This window comes from Nicotiana attenuata, unplaced genomic scaffold (genome assembly GCF_001879085.1).
Source record: "Nicotiana attenuata strain UT unplaced genomic scaffold, NIATTr2, whole genome shotgun sequence".
In the NCBI taxonomy this organism is placed as follows: Eukaryota; Viridiplantae; Streptophyta; class Magnoliopsida; order Solanales; family Solanaceae; genus Nicotiana; species Nicotiana attenuata.
Genome location: NW_017673995.1, coordinates 39,824 through 59,006, shown reverse-complemented (window position 1 = coordinate 59,006; position 19,183 = coordinate 39,824). Strand labels below are relative to the sequence as shown.

General features: G+C 36.5%; 1 pseudogene; it reads right to left on the bottom strand.

Annotated features, from left to right (window-relative positions):
- Positions 1 to 5,129: 5,129 nt before the first annotated feature.
- LOC109217780 lies at positions 5,130 to 18,705 on the bottom strand (annotated as a pseudogene).
- Positions 18,706 to 19,183: the final 478 nt, after the last annotated feature.

Genomic DNA, 19,183 nt, shown 5'->3' with positions numbered 1-19,183 from the left:
TGCAGCCACGAACTTCTTAAGCCCGGCATCCTCAGTCTTGTACTTCTTCTCAAGCGCATTCCATAACGCTTTTGAAGTTTCCATGACACTATAGACATCGTACAAGCTATCTTCCAAACAACTCAAAATGAGTTTTTTGCACAGAAATCAGAATTTTTCCATGCTTCAGTTACACAAATCGTCGTCATCCGGAGTGCCTTCAGCCAGGACCGGAGGATCCTCCTTGATAAATCGCTGCAAACTCAACGTAGTAAGATAGAAGAGCATCTTCATTTGCCAACGTTTGAATTCAATACCGGAAAACTTTCCGGGTTTTTCTGCTGGTGCCATAGCATGAGCAGGAGTTGAACGGCTTGACGAGGCAGCAACACTCGTAACAGTAGCACCCGTTCCCGCAACATTTCCATTAGTTTGGTTTTCATTCGTCATTTTTCTGTAGAGTTGGAAACAAAACAGAACTTTGTTAAATCAGTAAAGTTTTGATATCTTCAAACTGGATACCAAACCAAACATACAACACGTAATAATGGTGAAGTTTTTATATACTTCAAACCCATACGTTTATTATTCCGGTAAAGTTTTGATATACTTTAAACCGGACAGAACAATTATTGGAGTAGAAAGCACGAAGGCTTTAGTCTCCAAACCAGTATACAAAATATAGATAACAGTTTAATATATATTTCAACACAGAAACGTTAGATAAAATTCCTAAGCTTGTTGTCGCTACTGTGTTAAAACACAAAATTAGAAAGACTGTTAGAAGATAAACTGGAAAAGCAGTAAACTACAAAAAAAAATATTCCGAGTCCACAATTTGCTTGTGCGTCCTTAAGGAATTTTAACCCCCTCACACGTTGCCAAGGTAATGGATTAAATCCTCCCAGGATGAAACGGAATAAACCTTCCTGCAACAGTGGCAATACAAACTGAAGGATACCAACGAACTCAAAGAACAGAGCAAAATCACACTTACGAATTTGAGAGAGAGAGCTACTAGTATGATTAAAGGTAGTATTATGATAAGAGAAGAGGGAATTATCGTTTTAGTTGCCATTATTTTGTGGCAAAAGCGCTAGGAAAAAAATTGAAAAAAACAATGAAAAACTTGCAGCTCATTATGTTGTAGAGGAGACAACAATATAATATATAGGCTTCCGTTCCTTTACCTAGGGTTGATTTTTTTCCATTGTTTGTGTTGTATATTAGGATAATTCCTTCTTTCCCTTTTCCTTTTGTTTTTCGGATTCCTATTCCTTGAAGGCTTGTGAAACTAAAATTAGTACTAATATGGTAGTCATAATACAAAAGTATACGGACTGCAATAGCTAAATTCAAATTATTGAGATCCTAGCTAGCTCATATCACTAGTAACAATTCAATTTGTTATATGCTAAATTTGTTAAATGATTATGTGAAAAATCTTTCGCAACACACATAAACTTGTATATATTAATAATTGGAGTATCAAATAGCTTATTTTTTGATAGTGTTGAAAAATAATACTCCTATTTAATAATTGGAGAATCAAATAGTTTATTCTATGATAGTTTTGAAATATAATATCTAAATATTTTTAACTGTATACTTTGATGGATAGTACTTCTATGAATGTTTCTAAATATATATATATATACTTTACTACCAAAAGAAATTAATAAATTGGAGACGATCTGAACTTGCTAGTTCAAAGTATGTGTTTGCTTGAACTGCAGTTTCACGCATATAAGCGGTAAATCAGATTTTCACTTATTCAACAGTAAGAATTACTCAATATATATATATAATGGCCAAAAAATTTAGTTTTTCAGTTTATCATTCTTGGTTAATAGGAAACAATACACGTCATGAGCGATTGATTAATATTCTAATACTATAAAAAACTTGGCATCAACTTCGATAATAATCTTTGGATTGAATTTTTCTTACCAAGCATAATCGTTTATGTTAGGAACGCCAACAAAAATTCAAGAATTAGCTTTTGGATATTACAAGCAGCACTGACATAATATTTTAGGATAACTAAACAAAAGAACATACTCTAAATAAGCCTGAAAACCGTACAACACCTTGTGTTTAATTAACACCCAATTAAGGAAAGAAAGAAAATTCGAGTTGTCAGTGTGAGTTTGATTTGGTCCTATATGCATGTACCATGAAGAGCTAAATGTTGGATTATAGAAATAGGATTTCAAACTAAGATGGAATAAAATAAATTATAAATTTCAAATAGATTTTTGTAGTAATATGAAAAGGTCAAATTGAATCGATGAACGAGTCTTGATTAGCCTTCTTAGATATATGGAAACAAGTTTTCTTAAGGATTATCATCGTAGAAACTTGTGACCTTGTGTTAGTGAAAATTCGTACCAAAATATAATGACTGGCAGGGCAGAGTTAGAATAGGGAATATATAGTTTGGCCGCCCGCTTTGGTATAAATATTGTATTTGTCTTATGAAGTCTATTGAATGTGTACATACTATTAATTTAGAATATAATATCTTAAAAGGTAAAATTCTGAACACATAAACTCTAAATTCTGGCTCTAACACTGTTGTTAACTGGAGTTCTCTTCCTAATTCATGGATGGAACTCCTCTCCATTTTTTCAAGTTCTTACTTGGATGGGAGACACTTGTCATATTTTATAATCAATAGTTTAGATTTAATTGTTAAAATAAGGTTCTAACCATAGTTAGAATAAAGATATGCCATATTTACTCCATAAAAATTTGACAATCTCATAATTCTAGCTACACTTTTCTCATCCATAAATATATTATTTTTCAAAGTTCTAACCTTTCTATTGACTATATATTCCACTTTAACCCTTATCTTGACTATATATTTTATTTTTCAGGAAAAAAATTGAGTATCAATAACGCACGGGATCAAATTTACTAAAATGTAAATTAATATGACAATATTTAAAATTTGAAAAATTTGTCGTTGGTTTAACCGAATACAAAAAACTATACCAAACTCCATAAGCTATATATATTATTGTCAATATCTTGATCATTGACATCACTAATTAGTCAATATTAATCAGATCCATGAGAAACAGAGGAAAAAATACAATACAATGTCAATTATTTATTATTAAATGTGCATCAGAATCTGCATCTTACAAGCCAATACCAACAAAAAAATAGCTTTTTATCTTTTTTTAATTAAAAAAATACTACGAACGTGAATGATACCAAAGATGCACAGTGTAAAGAGTAAAGCAAAATAAAAAAATTAAATCAACCTACTACATCGATAATGTTCAATTACTGCGTTGCAATTTAATAATCCTTTAGATGGGGAAAGAGGAAAATCAAGAGGAGGAAAGGAGAAAGTTCAGAAATCTGGAAAGAGGAGTAGTTATGGAAAAGTTTTTAAATATGTTCTGAATTTTTTTTTTGTAAATAAAAGATTTTATTACCAAAGGCCGTACACAAATAACAAAGAAAGTCTATGAATCAGTTTTCTCCCCAACCAAAAAAAATAAATACACGCTACTCGAAGCAACTATAACAATCAATCTTCCCTAATTACTGTCCACAAACAAAGCTATTAAGGATAAAAATTCAGCTTATCGAGTTCCTTAATTATTCTGCTCCTTTGCGATCTTTGGTAGAATACTTCTTGGATGATTTTTCTAACAATGCTCCTATGGCCAGAATGCTTGGCCTGAAAGACCCTTTGATTTCTTTCAATCCATAAATGGTATACACATGCTGCCAAGGTCATCTATAGAATTCAGCACCCGAACTTCTTCCATTGGCGTGGCTTTCCGCCCACTTCAATCTTCTGGCCAACTCATATGTTTTCTCGCAATTTATTGCCATTGCAGCAAACTATTCCATACCTCTACAGAAACTTCACATTGGAAAAACATGTGGGATATACTTTCTTCTGAGAAGCACATAATGGACATACTTGATTGTCAACAATTCCCTCATTCATCAATCTATTTTTTGTGGGCAATCTTTCATGAGCTGCTAGTTTGAAGATAAAGATCCATTTGGGAGATCCATAGTTGTTGCAAACCATTTTCCTCCACTGTACTTTTGGAAAGTCACCTCTCATCATTAGATTCATCTTCTTGATTGAGAAGGTTGTAATGCTTTTTAAGTCCTCCTCCACGATCCCAGCTAGCTGGACATAACTTTGCATCTTTACAATTTTTTGCACCACCCATGAAGTTTGTTTAGGTACCGCACCCCAAATTTGTCCACCCTTGATGTAGTAGTTGTGAACCCACTTAACCCAGAATTTATCATTTTTACAACATAGGTTCCATAATAGCTTGCTAATCACTGCTCTGTACCATATAGCTATATCTAGGATATTGAGTCCGCCAGCGCTAGCAGAATAACATACTTTTTCCTAGGCAAGTAATGCTCTCTTTGTCAATTCCGCTTCTCCGGTCCAAAGAAATCTTCTACATATCAATCAGCTTTATCACTTTAATAGGCAGAACAAAAATCTGTGACCAGTAAATTTGAATGGGGAAAAGAATATTTTTGTATCAACTGAACCCTTCCTGCATAGAAAAGGAACTTTGTTGTCCAGTTTTTAATCCTTCCAAGCATTTTTTCAATTAAAGGTTGGCATTGGTTGATTGATAGTCTTTTTGTACCGAGTGGTACACCCAAATTTCTGAAATGGTATCTCCTCTTTACTGAACCCAATCATCTCCATTATAGCCCTTTGTGTCTCCTCTCTCACCCCTCCAAAGTACATAGAGCTTTTCTCTTTATTTCTATCAAGCCTGATACTTGAGAAAACTCTTGGAAAATATTTATTGTCCTACTCATGGTTAAAACCTTATTTTGACTAATTAAATCTAAACCATGGATTATAAAATATGACAAGTGTTTCACATCCAAGTAAGAACTTGGGAAAAATGGAGAGGATGGAAATGGAGAGTAGTTACATCCGTTATTTCATATACTCCAAATAGAAACTTGGAGCCGGGAGGTACGGGTCGTCCATTCTTTTCAATAAAATAATCAAATAGTAGTCATTAAAAAAAATCTAAATTACAGCTGGAAAATTTCAAGTACACTTTTGAAAAATTAAAAAAATGATTTGTTACACTTTAGGATTAAAAAATCTTGAAAAAAAAATTCACCCACTAATTCACAACCCTGCAGTTCTTCCTAATCTCTCCCTGGTTGCCAGTCATAACCTCAATGGATCCCAGCTTACCATTGCAGCTGCATATTTACGAGCCCAATTTACACCATGAATTGCATTACTCCTCACCATTCCAGCCGTTAAAGGACTGTTCCATAGAGTCTGGTCCGAGGTTAACAATCCCCTATGATTCTTCAAATTAACATAGTACTTATTGTCCAACCTATTTGGAGTAACAACATCAAGTGGAACAGTTGGATCATTTCCAGTCCAATCATTATTAGGAGATGGACATCTTTTTCTCAATTGTTTGGCTAATCTAGGATCCATTGAAGGATCTTGTGTGTGAGTAGAATTGAATGAGTAAAGTCTGCTTGAAAAAGAAGAACAATGAGTTCTTCCAATAGAATGTGCACCAGAAAGTGTCACCATTTCATCTAAAGAAAGTCCTTTTCTCGCAACTCTTCTAACTGTTTAGCATTGAAGGTAAATGGTGGAAGATGTTCGTTTGGTTCATCATTAATGGATATTCTCTTGTGCGCTACTGTGTTAAAACACAAAATCAGAAAACTGTTAGAAGAATAAAAAAAACTGGAAAACAGTAAAGAATAAGAAATATTCCGAGTCCACAATTTGCTTGTGCGTCCTTAAAGAATTTTAACCCCCTCACACGTTGGCAAGGTAATGGATTAAATCCTCCCAGGATGAAACAGAATAAACCTTCCTGCAACAGTGGCAATACAAACTGCTGGATACCAACGAACGCAAAGAACGGAGCAAAATCACACTTACGAAATTGAGAGAGAGAGACTGCGAATTAGAATGCAGTATTTTTAGAAAAAAGGAAGTTCTGTAATATTTTTGGTGTGTTAAAAACGAAGCAATGCTTCGGAATTTATAGGCAATTATTGGAAGAGGTGTGATGTTTGCTCTGGAAAAGGTGTCTGTTCAGAAGTTTACGCGTCCTGCCGCGGTTACGCCAGGACCGCGGCCAAACTAGCCTTCTGAATCTGCAGCAGTGTTCTGGCGCGGTCCTACCGCGGTTACGCCAGGACCGCGGCCAGACTATCCTTCTGAATCTTCAGCAGTGATCTGGCATTTAATTAATTATTAAATAATTAATTAAATAAATTTTGTCCAAAAATAATCTTATCGATCGATCATTTGACAAATCCAAATCCAAATCCAAAGCCAAAGCCAAAGCTGAAGCCGAGCCGAGCGAGCGACGACAACGGCGCGAGGGTTCATTCTCTTCAACTCCTTTTAAGAGCTTTAAGAAGTGATTCTATATATAAGCACACAAATGTAGTTGTCCCTCACCAATGAGGGACAAAGTGCAAGTCAAAAGCTCACTTTATTCAAATTTTCATTTCCCTCCATTTTATTTCCCACCATTTCCAATTCACACTTGATGATAGGCTATAATTGCGTATTTTAGTCGATTATTACACTCTAATTTACTGCACTTTAGTTGAGTTTGCGCTTTAATCGCTAGTGTTTTGCACTAATTGTGTGTTTTATGCCTTGTAGGAGTGATTCCGAGCTATATAGATGTTATGGAATGAATTTAAGTGATTTGAAGCTTTGAAGTCTGAGTAAAAGCTCAAGGAATTAAGCCGGAATCGTGTTCGGGGGTCAAATTTGATAGTTGAGAACAAACGAAGACTCGATGAGGCATATTACGTACTGTCTAGTAAAATAGACATAACCTTTTGCTCAGAAATCCATTTGGGCTCTACAATAAATGGTTGGAAAGCTAACTCAAAGGGCTACAACTTCCATGTTTTACGTTTTTCCAAATTCCAAACGGAACAGGGTGAAAAATGCGGTAGAAACCGCGACCGCGGAACTGACCGCGGCAGAAAATCAGAGAGCTTGTCTGGCCGCGGTCCTACCGCATTTTGGCCGCGGCCGCGCCGCTCCAGGCGTCAAAAAGAAGTCCTATTTCGTCCGGGACAAGGTTATTTCGGCCCTACACTATTCCAACTTGTATAAAAGGGGTCCTAAACCTATTTTGAAGAGGAGGGGACATATTTTGGACATAGATTCGACCTAAGGAGGCAAGAACACATTGGGAGCAAGGCGGAGAATTCTTCTACGAGTTTTTCCTTCCTCTTCCTATTTTTTATTGTTGGTTATGATTTTTAGTATTGTATTTTTACATACTATTATGAATAGCTAATTCGTTTTTTAGGGTTTTGATGGAACCTTTTTGTGGATGAATTGGTTGTTATATTAATATAGTTTTGAGTTAGTTTAATCTCTATATGTTCAACTATGTTTTGATTGTGGTTAATTGAAAGGATCCTCAATTAGCCGTTCCTATTTATTATGTATCTGCTTGAGAGAGAGTGCATATTTAGGTAGTTGTTTGAACAACATCACTCCCGGAGTATAGGCGAGAGTCATAACCGAGGGTTTAGAGGTTGGATTAGAGATAACGATACCTCGGGTGCAATCTAAGTGAACTGTAATGTGAATCTAGCTAGCGTAGCTTGAGAGAGTGCGTCTAGTAAATTATCATAATTGTTTGAGAGAGATTTATGATAGCTGGAGAGTTCATGATTGATAGAGGCAACTAAGTCAAAGCTATAAGAAACATACAACTAATGAAATCAACAATTGGGGAAATCATAACTCTAGACCTCCTTAATTTAGTCTCCAAACCTTTGTCTCGTTAGTTGATAATTTTATCGTTTTATAGTATTGTTGGTTAATTAGTTAGAAATATAAATCTCAATCTTTATAATTTAGGAAATTGTTCAAACTTGTCTTCTTAGTGATATTAAACAGATATAGCTAAGCCTTAGTTCTCTGTGGGATTCGACTCCGGACTTTTAGTTCTCTGTTGTATATATTGCTAGGGTTCAAGTTTGAACTTTTAGTTTGTTTTATTTTTTTTGTATTTTTTTTATAACTGTTGATTTGAGAAACATGGCATCTTGGAATTATGGGAATTTAGGTATAGATAATTCTACTATTGATCTCCATACATATTGTGAAGGAAACTACCCGTGGCAAAATTTTCAAAACGTTCCTAAGAGCGAGTTATGTGCACCAACTTAATCTTATTTGTGGAATGTGTGTGATGTGTGTGGTGGTAAAAATGGCCACCTTCACGGTTGTGCTTATATTTCTTATTTTCCCCAACCCCTTACTATGATGGTTCTACCTTTTCTTGTGAAGTTAATAGGAACAAAGAACCTGGGAATACGGACCTGAAGGAGATCAAGGATATGCTAAAGTGCCTTCTGGAACAAAACAATGAGAAACAATTGCATATAGAAAGGCAAGAGGCAACTATTGGCAAGTTGGAGGCTCACTTGAGTCAAGTGGTTGGAGCTTTTAATGCTCAACAAGCCAATATTGAGGATAGTAGCCAAGAAGAGCATGAATTTGAGGTGTTAATTGGGGAGGTCAGAGTAGAACATCAACAACCTAACCAACTAGAATTTGAGGATGTCAATGTTGAAGAAGTAATACTAGAGTCAACCAAGGACGTTGAAGATACAAATTTAGTTGACTCTAGTGTGATTGGTTTTGAGGAGGTTAAAAATCTTGAAGTTCATGTATTTGAGCGTGTTGGGCCTCATTCCAAACACTTCTCTATATTATGTTCAGACGGTGGAATGGAAATTCACCCTTATGAGCATAAAAAGGAGTCAAAGGAAGAGGTAGATGAGCCTTATATTTTGGATTTCTCAAGGCCATCTAGGCAAGGTAACACTCCTCGGTCGAGAGCCAACAAGTGCATAAGATTTTATCTAATTTTTGGCTCGCAAGAATTTGTACCGCCCCAAGAGCATAATCATAAGCTTGAAGCAAAAGTTGGGGTTCAATTCATAAGCTCGAGGTGGAGGCAAAAAGTGATTCGCGTCGTGCCGCGACGTTAAATCAAGCGCTTGTTGGGAGGCAACCCAGCTTTATTGCTTTTTTTTATTTATTGTTTTTTAATTGGATTATTTTTGTAGTGTCAATTTTTTTATTTTTTTAGGAGAATGGAAAGCAAAGGTATTGGAAGGATGCAACAGCAAACCAAATGGCTGGAACTAAGTGTGAGGTACCCGCACGAAGGACCAAGCTTGGGAGAAGTCTGAGTACCCCATGAGTTGTTAGTGCTTCGGCCTTTGGCCTACCAGGGAGTCTCTTTTACCCTTCTATTAGTTATGGTGTGCATTGGGGACAATGCAAAATTTTAAGTGTGGGGTGATGAGATTGTCTGGATGACTTTTCATGCTACTTTAGCTGTATTAGTTTAATTAAATAGTATTTTTTTTTAAATATTGGACTTTTCCCGACGATGGATCTATTAGACAATTTTCTTGAGGGATTTAAGTCTAAAAAAAAAAAGATTTTCTTTGTAGGTAGTGTAATAATTCCCCCTTGGTTTTTCTTTGTGCCACGGTTCTTTTCCAAGGGTTTTATTTGAATCGGGTGTAGTTAGTTTTTTTTTTGGGAATAGGAGCCATTGTGTTTTGTTTTGAAATGAAGCAATATCCCTTGACTTTGTTATGCCTTGAGAATAGTGAGCACTTTGGCTGTGACGCTTAGGCTCAGTTTTTGACTCTTGTATAAGTACCTTAAATTGTATGATCTTAAATTTGCTTAACTGCTTTGACTAGGGTGTCTTGATGAATCCAATCCTGAGTGAGTTATGTGCCATGTGTGTGTAAGGTTTTGTGTTATTCTGTGCATTGCATTTGATACCTAGAACTTGCCCCGTGTGTTTGCAAAGCGAAATAGTAGTTTTGTTCAGTCTTGGAAGTGATATAGGCATTTCTTGTTGAGCCATATATACATATTTTACCCACCTAATTGTTATGTATCGTCGTTAACCTCTTTGAGCCTATAATCCTTTTTCTTTGGCAACCACATTACAAGCCTTACCCAGTTGTTTGAATTTAATCATCTATTTGAACCTTTTCACCTCTCATGAGCACTTGAATTGTTATGAACTTTGTAAAAGTTAAAGTATGGGGTGGTTGGTTTGGCTTTTGAGTGGAACTAATTGAATAAGGAGAAAGGTGCACTGTTTTGAAAAAGGAAGAGCCTTGATAAGTGGTGGTTCTTGACGTAAGTGTGCTTAAAGAAGAATGGGGTAATTTACATTGATGTGAAGGTGGAATTTTGGTTTGACATAAGTATGGGGTTTAAATATTAAAATGTATGTATTAAAGTGCTTAGGGAGGTATAGTCACTCTTATATCTAAATGTATCCTACCCGTCCCGTAGCCTACATTACAACCAAATAAAGTCCTAATTGATCCAAGATTGAATGAGCTCGATTAGTGGAGTAGTACACTACGGGCAAGCTTATGGTGCATCTTTTGTGGCATATGAATGTTATTTCTGAGAGTGAGTGAATTCTTTCTATCTTGAGTTCCTAAGTGTTCTTAAATTTTATTGTGTGGAACTACTCTCTTGTGTTATGAGGGCACTTGATTCATGAAGGAAAGGTAATGTCAGTGACCTCTATGTTAGAGTAAGTAGGTGAGTTGTGAATAATGCGTGACACTTGTGAGTCAAATCTTGAGGTGAAGATGTTACCCTTTTGTGCTTAGTCTATTTTAAATACTCTTGGTGTGCTGCGTTAGGAGAATTGTTTAAAAAGGTCGTGTCTATAAAAAAAAGTGTAGTTTGATTGCTCGAGGACGAGCAATGGTGTAAGTATGGGGTGTTGATGATAGGCTATAATTGCGTATTTTGGTCGATTATTACACTCTAATTTACTGCACTTTAGTTGAGTTTGCGCTTTAATCGCTAGTGTTTTGCACTAATTATATATTTTATGCCTTGTAGGAGTGATTCCGAGCTGTATAGATGTTATGGAATGAATTTAAGTGATTTGAAGCTTTGAAGTCTGAGTAAAAGCTCAAGGAATTAAGCCGGAATCGTGTTCGGGGGTCAAATTTGATAGTTGAGAACAAACGAAGACTCGATGAGGCATATTGCGCACTGTCTAGTAAAATAGAGATAACCTTTTGCTCAAAACTCCATTTGAGCTCCACAATATATGGTTGGAAAGCTAACTCAAAGGGCTACAACTTTCATGTTTTATGTTTTTCCAAATTCCAAACGGAACAGGGTAAAAAATGCGGTAGAAATCGAGACCGCGGAACTGACCGCGGCAGAAAATCAGAGAGCTTGTCTGGCCGCGGTCCTACCGCGTTTTGGCCGCGGCCGCGCCGCTCCAGGCATCAAAAAGAAGTCCTATTTCGTCCGGGACAAGGTTATTTCGGCCCTACACTATTCCAACTTGTATAAAAGGGGTCCTAAACCTATTTTGAAGAGGAGGGGACATATTTTGGACATAGATTCGACCTAAGGAGGCAAGAACACATTGGGAGCAAGGCGGAGAATTCTTCTACGAGTTTTTCCTTCCTCTTCCTATTTTTTATTGTTGGTTATGATTTTTAGTATTGTAGTTTTACATACTATTATGAATAGCTAATTCGTTTTTTAGGGTTTTGATGGAACCTTTTGGGGATGAATTGGTTGTTATATTAATATAGTTTTGAGTTAGTTTAATCTCTATTTGTTCAACTATATTTTGATTGTGGTTAATTGAAAGGATCCTTAATTAGCCGTTCCTATTTATTATGTATCAGCTTGAGAGAGAGTGCATATTTAGGTTGTTGTTTGAACAACATCACTCCCGTAGTATAGGCGAGAGTCATAACCGAGGGTTTAGAGGTTGGATTAGAGATAACGATACCTCGGGTGCAATCTAAGTGAACTGTAATGTGAATCTAGCTAGTGTAGCTTGAGAGAGTGCATCTAGTAAATTATCATAATTGTTTGAGAGAGATTTATGATAGCTGGAGAGTTCATGATTGATAGAGGCAACTAAGTCAAAGCTATAAGAAACATATAACTAATGAAATCACCAATTGGGGAAATCATAACTCTAGACCTCCTTAATTTAGTCTCCAAACCTTTGTCTCGTTAGTTGATAATTTTACCGTTTTATAGTATTTGTTGGTTAATTAGTTAGAAATATAAATCTCAATCTTTATAATTTAGAAAATTGTTCAAACTTGTCTTCTTAGTGATATTAAACAGATATAGCTAAGCCTTAGTTCTTTGTGGGATTTGACTCCGGACTTTTAGACCGGATTATATTTGCAGCGACCGCTTATCCTTTTTAGGACTAGAGTTGGGCGTGATCAACACTCTTAGACTTTAAAGCCCAATGCTTAAAGTCTTTGAAGCCCAATGCCTTTAAAGTCCAACAATCCCCCACATGAATGGGAATGGCTGTAACAAGAATGATCATAGCTGAGTGATTTGCAAGTAAGGATTAATCGCACCTGGATATGTAGGTTTCTCTTTAAACTTTCCGTAGTGAACATATGTCGGATATACTCGGTAAATCGGTAGATTTGATATCTTTGAACCGTCGAACTTTAGTGTATACCTAGACAATCATACGTCACACAACCAACCCTTAACCGTCTTTTGGTTCTCATTGTTGTGTTCGTTTCAGCCATGAACACCGCCTGGTTTCATAAGTGCGTAGAGAATTGGCCTTACAGAATTCTCATTGAAGCGGCTTCCACTTCACACTTACATAGGTGATTCCTAAACGTGTAATCCTTTAGATTGACACTATTTGATAAATACCACATCAAACTTAGGTAATCATTAAAGAACGTTTAAAGTTCTATCCTTGTTACTGAGCATTGTCTTCATTACGAGAAGGTACCAAAGATTTTACTTTGACAATGTTGAACCGGTCAATCACAACTTTGTTTGAGCTCCTTGAACCTAGATCTCGGAACATCCAAAATTCTAGGTAGAGTTACCGCCATGTTGACTTGTCCTCGGCCATAGTCCCATTCCCTTAGATGATTTCTCAACTCCCTCTCTAGTTAAGCCTTTTGTAAGCGGATCCGCCACATTATCCTTTGATCTTACATAATCAATAGTGATAATTCCACTAGAAAGTAGTTGTCTAACGGTGTTATGTCTTCGTCGTATATGACGAGACTTTCCGTTATACATAACGCTCCCTGCCCGTCCTATTGCAGCCTCAGTATCGCAATCTATACAAATAGGAGCCAAAGGTTTTGGCCAGAACGGAATATCTTCTAAGAAATTTCGAAGCCATTCATCTTCTTCACTGGCTTTATCCAAAGCTATAAACTCTGATTCCATTGTAGAGCAAGCGATGCACATTTGTTTGGAAGACTTCCAAGATACTGCTCCTCCACCAACAGTAAAAACATATCCACTTGTGGACTTTGTTTCTGTTGAGTCGGTTATCCAATTTGCATCACTATATCCTTCGATAACCGCAGGATATTTATTGCAGTGCAAAGCGTAGTCTTGGGTATATTCCAAATATCCCAGAACTCGTTTCATTGCCACCCAGTGATGTTTGTTTGGATTACTTGTGAATCGACTAAGTTTACTTATTGCACAAGCTATATCAGGTCGTGTACAGTTCATGATGTACATTAAGCTTCCCAACACACGAGCATACTCCAATTGAGACGTACTTTCACCTTTATTCTTTATAAGATGATGATTTAAGTCAATTGGAGTTCTTGCACTTCTAAATTCCAAGTGTTTGAATTTTTCAAGTACCATTTTCACGTAATGTGATTGAGACAAAGCTAGACCTTAGGAGTCCTCTGGATTTTAATTCCTAGAATTACATCGGCAACTCCTAAGTCTTTCTTATCAAACTTACTAGCAAGCATACGCTTAGTAGCTTGAATGTCGGCAATGTCTTTGCTCATTTTTAGCATATCATCAACATATAAGCAAACAATGACTATATGATTTGGAACGGTCTTAATGTAAACACATTTATCACATTCATTAATCTTAAAGCCATTTGACAACATTGTTTGGTCAAATTTCGCATGCCATTGCTTGGGTGCTTGTTTTAGTCCATAAAGGGACTTAACAAGTCGATACACCTTCTTTTCTTTTCCCGGAACCACAAACCCTTCAGGTTGGTCCATGTAAATTTCTTCCTCTAAATCACCATTTAAGAATGCTATTTTTACATCCATTTGATGGATTTGAATATCATACAAGGCGGCTTACGCTATTAGCATCCGAATGGATGTAATTCTTGTTACCGGCGAGTATGTGTCAAAATAGTCAAGACCTTCTCGCTGTCTAAATCCTTTGACAACAAGTCTTGCCTTGTATTTGTCAATAGTATCATCGTCTTTCATTTTCTTCTTGAAAATCCATTTAGAACCCAATATTTTGTTACCTGGAGGAAGATCAACCAATTCCCATGTATGGTTGCTCAATATGGATTCTATTTCACTATTGACAGCTTCTTTCCAATATTGTGCTTCTGAGGAAGACATTGCTTCCTTGAAGGTACGAGGCTCATTTTCTAGCAGGAAAGTCAGAAAAACTGGACCGAATGAAGTAGATGTCCGTTGACGTTTACTTCTTCTCGGATTTTCCTCATTAGCCATACCATCTGTTATTTCCTCCCGAGATCGTTTTGACTTTTGGTAGGTCAATTCACTTTCCTTTTTATACGGATAAATAGTTTCAAAGAATTCAGCATTATCTGATTCTATTATTGTATTAACGTGAATCTCAGGATTTTCTGATTTATGAACCAGAAAACGATATGCCTTGCTATTGGTTACATATCCAATAAATACACAATCAACCGTTTTTGGACCTATCTTAACCCTTTTAGGTTTAGGAACTTGTACCTTAGCTAAACACCCCCACACTTTGAAGTATTTCAAGCTGGGCTTCCTTCCTTTCCATTTTTCATAGGGAATAGACTGTGTTTTACTATGAGGTACTCGGTTGAGTATTCGGTTAGCTGTAAGTATAGCTCCCCCCCACAAATTCTGTGGTAAACCAGAACTTATCAACAACGCATTCATCATCTCTTTCAACGTTCGATTCTTTCTCTCCGCAATTCCATTAGATTGTGGAGAGTAAGGGGCAGTTGTTTGGTGAATAATGCCATTTTCCAAACATATTTCTTCAAAAGGAGATTCATATTCGCCACCCCTATCACTTCTTATCATTTTGATCTTTTTGTTTAGTTGTGTTTCAACTTCACTCTTGTATTGCTTGAAAGCATCAATTACCTCATCTTTACTATTAAGTAAATAAACATAGCAATATCTCGTGCTATCGTCAATAAAAGTAATAAAATACTTTTTTCCACCGTGAGATGGTGTTGACTTCATGTCACAAATATCTGTGTGAATTAAGTCTAAAGGACTTGAATTCCTTTCAACGAACTTATAAGGATGCTTAGCATACTTTGATTCCACACATATTTGACATTTGGAATTAATGCAATCAAATTTTGGCAATACTTCTAAATTTATCATTTTTCGCAATGTTTTGAAGTTGACGCGACCTAAGCGTGAATGCCATAAAGTGTTTGACTCAAGTAAGTAAGAAGAAGCATCAACTTTATTGATAGGAACTGCTATTACATTTAGCTTAAAAAGGCCCTCATTCAGGTAACCTTTTCTTACATACACATCATTCTTACTTAGTACAACACTATTAGAAACAAAAATACATTTGAATCCATTCTTGACAAGAAGTGAGGTAGACACAAGATTCTTGCGAATTTCTGGAACATGGAGAACCTTGTTTAGAGTCACTATTTTTCCCGACATCATCTTCAACACAATCTTGCCAACTCCTTCAATTTTGGCTATAGACGAATTTCCCATGAAAATTGTCTCGTCGGGTCCTGCGGGGGCATAAGAAGAAAATAACTCCTTGTTAGCACAAACATGGCGGGTGGCTCCAGAATCTATCCACCATTCTTTAGGATTTCCTACCAAGTTGCATTCAGACAACATGGCACACAAGTCCTCCATTTCTTCAGCATTTTCAACCATGTTAGCTTGATTCTTCTTCTTCTTCTTCTTCTTCTTCTTCTTATCATTCTTTGGTGCATGACAATCCACGGCCTTATGCCCAGATTTTCCACAGTTGTGGCAATTACCCTTGAACTTTTTCTTGCTTGGGTAATTCTTTGGTCCAGAAGCCTTCTTTCTCTTCTTGTTTTGTGGCGCCTCCTCAACAATGTTAGCCCTTATTATTGTCGAGTTTCCACGTGACTTCTTTTCAGTATTTTTGTTGTCTTCTTCTATCCTCAAACGCACAATCAAGTCTTCAAGTGTCATCTCCTTCCACTTGTGTTTTAGATAGTTCTTAAAGTCTTTCCACAACGGAGGTAATTTCTCAATGAAAGCGGTGACTTGAAAGGCCTCATTTATGACCATACCTTCAGCAAGGAGGTCATGCACAATAACTTGTAATTCTTGGACTTGAGTTATGACCGACCTAGTGTCAATCATCTTGAAATCCAAAAACCTTGCAGCCACGAACTTCTTAAGTCCGGCATCCTCAGTCTTGTACTTTTTCTCAAGCGCATTCCATAACGCTTTTGAAGTTTTCATGACACTATAGACATTGTACAAGCTATCTTCCAAACAACTCAAAATGTAGTTTTTGCACAAGAAATCAGAATGTTTCCATGCTTCAGTTACAACAAGTCGTTCGTCATCTGGAGTGTTTTCAGCCAGGACCGGAGGATCCTCCTTGATGAATCGCTGCAAACTCAACGTAGTAAGATAGAAGAGCATCTTCATTTGCCAGCGTTTGAAGTCGATACCGGAAAACTTTCCAAGTTTTTCTGCTGGTGCCATAGCATGAGCAGGAGTTGAACGGCTTGACGAGGCAGCAACATTCGTAACAGTAGCACCCGTTCCCGCAACATTTCCATTAGTTTTGTTTTCATTCGTCATTTTTCTGTAAAGTTGGAAACAAAACAGAACTTTGTTAAATTAGTGAAGTTTTGATATCTTCAAACTGAATACCAAACCAAACATACAACACGTAACAATGGTGAAGTTTTTATATACTTCAAACCGTACGTTTATTATTCCGGTAAAGTTTTGATATATTTTAAACCGGACAGAACAATTATTGGAGTAGAAAGCACGAAGGCTTTAGTCTCCAAACCAGTATACAAATTATAGATAACAGTTTATAATATATATTTCAACACAGAAACTTTAGATAAAATTCCTTAAGCTTGTTGTGCGCTACTGTGTTAAAACACAAAATCAGAAAACTGTTAGAAGAATAAAAGAAACTGGAAAACAGTAAAGAATAAGAAATATTCCGAGTCCACAATTTGCTTGTGCATCCTTAAGGAATTTTAACCCCCTCACACGTTGCCAAGGTAATGGATTAAGTCCTCCCAGGATGAAACGGAATAAACCTTCCTGCAACAGTGGCAATACAAACTGCAGGATACCAACGAACGCAAAGAACGGAGCAAAATCACACTTACGAATTTGAAAGAGAGAGACTGCGAATTAGAATGTAGTATTTTCAGAAAGAAGGAAGTTCGGTCCTCCCGCGGTTACGCCAGGACCGCGGCCAAACTAGCTTTCTGAATCTGCAGCAGTGTTCTGGCGCGGTCCTACCGCGGTTACGCCAGGACCGCGGCCAGACTATCCTTCTGAATCTTCAGCAGTGATCTAACATTTAATTAATTATTAAATAATTAATTAAATAAATTTTGTCCAAAAATGACCGAAGCCGAAGCTGAGCGACGACGACGGCGTGAGGGTTCATTTTCTTCAACTCCTTTTAAGAACTTTAAGAAGTGATTCTATATATAAGCACACAAATGTGGTTGTCCCTCACCAATGAGGGACAAAGTGCAAGTCAAAAGCTCACTTTATTCAAATTTTCATTTCCCTCCATTTTATTTCCCACCATTTCCAATTCACAGTCTTAGACTTTAAAACCCAATGCTTAAAGTCTTTGAAGCCCAATGCCTTTAAAGTCCAACATACTCTTCCGTCGTGACGGCCTGCTGGTACTAAATATCTGATGACTCCAAGTTTAAAGCTACTGTCTCTAGCAGCAAATGCAATTATATCTGAGCAGGAAACTGTTTGTGGGCATACAGATTCTAGCTCTGATTTTGCCGCGTCGATTACTTCGTAGCCTCGTAAGCTTGGATTGTTTGCTGGATGTTCTTTTTCTGTTGGATTTCCAGGAGTTGAGTCCAAAATGATAGAACCATCACAACCCTGTATAATATAAAAACATAGTAGTATACAACATGAAAACCTATATTTTGAAAATGAAAACCTAAAAGAATAGCCTCATACAACTAGTGTGAGTTGTATGAGACACAAAATAAAACTACTCGTATATATATAGTTATGTACCCTAACAAAGAATCATGAAACTGCATCCTGATAATGCCAGCGCCAAGTCCAGGGTTGCGAGACACAGCTTTATTCACTGCTTTTCTCACAATGGCTGCTGCATTTGGACAATTTGATTGGTAGAAACCAACCTTTAAGGATGCAAATGAAACTGTGAAATTAAAGCTGGAAAAAACTACTAAAAACAAGGTCAAGAAACTTGACCATTTAGCCATGTCATTCCTCATGGTGGTTTGAGATTATATTAATGATCAGAATTAACCCAAAAGGATAAAAGAAGAAGACTAGGAGTTCAAGAAACTAAAACAAAAGTAGGGATGGTGTTATTTCAGCTGGTTTTTAGTAAATGGAAATTAAGCTTGGAATGGAGGGAAAAAGGAAAATGGATACAGTATTTATACAGCAAAGCAATGAGGTTTTACTCTGTAAACTAACGCGTCGTTTCAACAGCGACTGCTTCTTAATAATTAGAAAATAGATGGAGTATAACTCTTATATTTGAATTTTTCTGGGAGTGCCAACTTGAAATGGTCTTTATTTCACAGCTTAATATATTCTCCTTTAATTTAATTTAATTTCCTCCTCTTAACTATGTTCAATCATCACCTAATTAGTAACTGTTTTGACAATGACTTTAAGTATATAAGAACATTTCCAAATTAACAATTTTGGCTTGATGTTTATTGCTAAAAGTATAGTACAACCATATATCCCTCGCAGCAAAAATAGAAAGGACGAAAGGCCACTTCTAATAAGTTGGTCGTATATAGTTGTATTTGACCTTAATACAACATTGTATGCTGTAATCCAGGCTGTTTTGGCCTACTGTTTTACACTA